We start from the raw sequence: 3,035 nt of genomic DNA, 5'->3' as shown, positions 1-3,035 counted from the left end.
AGTTTCTTAAAACTTAATAGAAAAATATGTGTACAAATATGTTTTTAAAGCATTGATGTGGTTAGTAATCTGTGTATTGTAATAGTTAGAATGAATTTTTTAAGTAGTAATTTTTGAATGTGGTCGTTGAATGTTTGCATTTGTTTTGCAATTTCGCAACGTGATTTTAAAAAAAATAATAATAATTGGGTGGTTCTAAGAAGAACCTTTGTGTTGAGAGTGTGTGTAAGACAGCTACATATAAGACTGTATGCAAAGGTTCCGGTTGCCTAGAAACACCCTGTTCCCTTCATCTGTAGAATGAACTCCATCACCTTTATATAGTTCATGCAGGTCAAAACGCAGATTGTTGTTGTAGATAGATCTCAGAGGAAAGCAGAAACAGTTTTATTAACATGTTACCTGGCTTTGCCAATCTGTGGACAGAATTGATTTGACCACTTCCACTTATGTCTTTGGTATATATTAGAGTACATCAAGATAGTGAGAGGGAAAAGCGACATCTGTTCTGCTAAGGTATCCTTCATTAGCATTTCCAGCCCTACCCAGGTCAATGTACCTAGGTTATTGTCACCACAGTGCACAATCATGAGGCTAGGAGCTTGGATATCCACAATGGTTTTAACCAAAGGCAGCAGCTAATGATAACTTTAACCCTCTCTGGCCAAACTAACTAATCTCCACATTTGGCAAACACAAGAACCTGTCAATACCTTAGTTTTTTTTTGCAGCCTCTGCGACTCAATAGACATAGCTGGTGAAACAGCCCTTACTACAAAGCTTTTACTTCGTATTACATTTGACACCATTTTTTTGCATTGTAAAGTCTGTTGGCACGCAAGTCTTTACAACGCAAGACAAAACCACGCATTTGATGGAAATTAAAAAAAGGCGGTTTACGGGCTATCCCCCCCCCCCCCAAATTATAACATTCTAAATATAGTACCGAACCTGTAAATGAGAAAGACAATTAATCAAATATATTAAGATTTAATCTATAATTTTTTAACACTAGGTGTTAGGCAATGATAGGATTTTGGTAGAAGCGTGGTAAAAGTATGCGTGGTATGGAATGCGTGGTGAAGGTGTTTCTAATATGAGTGAATGTAAATGTGTGGTAGTGGCATGTGTTGTAATATTGGCTATGTAAAGATGTGCGTGGTGAAGTGAGGCGTGGTAATGTCATACAACCTATAGCTGTGGCCCTCAATCCACACTCTAAGCATTTTGTAGGAAGGAGAAGTAGCGCACAAGACATGTCTGCAGCTCAATATCACGGTCGGTACTATAAAAGAAAGTGAAAATGCATGTGTGCTGGTGGTTTATCAAAATTTGATCTGATGAAGGGAATATGCAGGTGAATAAAAGTAGGTTGCATTCTGAAATGATTAGTAAATAGAAGTTTAACTGGCTCTCGTAAATATAACAATATTGAATACAGAGTCGGATATGCTTTACAGTATGTGCAGTAAACCACACATGCTGTAGTACATTTTGTAACTAGTATGGTCCTTCTGGAATGTGTTGTGAACTTGTAACCTACTGGTTGTAGTGGGTTTCTATGGAGAATCTTCAGAGGGTGTATTGGGGGAAGGGGGTTAAAGAAATAGGTATTTTTTTTTTAATTGGAGAGGTTTAGGTTCATTGTTTTATAAGATAGGTAAGATTCCCTAGTGAGGATGTTACAAGAAAGTGTAGTATTGTGATGGAAATATAAATGTATTAAGGTAAGTAGGTTTTCCGGCTCCCGTTTTTTTAATCAAAGTCACTGCGAACATCGCAATTACGCCGCAAGTGTTGACACAAAGAGTTAATAGACAGTAAGTATTCAAGTCAAGTCAAGTCAAGTATCTTTATTTCGGTTGAACAAAACCATAAAAGATTCACATCATTATTTATAAAAGAAAACGGTTTACAGCCCAAAAATTCCAAATCACCCACACTTTTGCATTTATTGTTCCTTAAAAGAGATTCTTCAAAGGCAATTGCAATATTAAAACAATAAATACATATTTTTCTAGTTAAAAACAGAAAGAAGCATTTGCCATTCGTTAAAATTGATACAGTCGAATGTCTTGCATAAATATGAGCTTTTAAAACATACTTAATATAAAGAGTATTACTTCCTTTACCTATACAATATATAGATAATCCTAACACCAATTCTTGTCCCCTATGCCCAAAATTCCTGTTACTGTCTTACATCAAATGCACTGGCTATATCTCTATGTTCTCAAAAGCTAAGACCCCGTCTCTTTCGCACTATCTCCACAGAGAAAAGGTATCTGCTTACACTGAAGACAATGGGTTGAGTAGTCTCACTTCTGAGAACTCTTTCGGCATCACAAAGGTGCCTAAGTAAGTAAGTATTCAGAAATGCAGTTACAAGACTGAAATATGAAAGCAATGTTTTTATTTGTTAACTTTTGCAGTATCAGCCAATGTAAATTTCAAAAGGTTGCCATTAATGATTCCTTTGTATGAGAGTGGTGTGCCAATCTTGTTCTAAGTTTTTACAAAACCTGAGAATATTGCATCTACCTAATAAGAGGAAAAAAGCGATTTTATCAACAAAATTAAACTTCTGGTATGTTAATTACATTTTTATGTAGGTCAAAAAAAGTATTAATAAGTTATATAAATATGTCATATTGTAATAAAAAAGATCTTGAAATATATATGTATATATAAATATATATATATATAATTATTAAAAAAAGAAAGGATGATATCTAAATCAAATTGTGAGTTTTTGTATATCTATTGATAGGTAAGTAAGACATAGTTTGTCTCAGGTGCAGATCAGATATCTGTCAAGTGGTTAGTTTAGAATGTGTTTCCATTGAGGTCAATCTTGTACTTGTATTGCTTTACTGCATTCTGGGAATGGTAAGCGGAAAAACTCTGCACACTAATGGTTAAACCTTTATATTATCTTGTAGTATATAATAACAAAGTTTTATATGTGTATATATAATATGTGCTGCTTATAGCTAATTTATTATTCAAATTCTGGGAGTGGTAGTCTTATTTCT

Source organism: Lissotriton helveticus, chromosome 5_1 (genome assembly GCF_964261635.1).
Source record: "Lissotriton helveticus chromosome 5_1, aLisHel1.1, whole genome shotgun sequence".
In the NCBI taxonomy this organism is placed as follows: Eukaryota; Metazoa; Chordata; class Amphibia; order Caudata; family Salamandridae; genus Lissotriton; species Lissotriton helveticus.
This window is presented reverse-complemented; position numbering follows the sequence as displayed.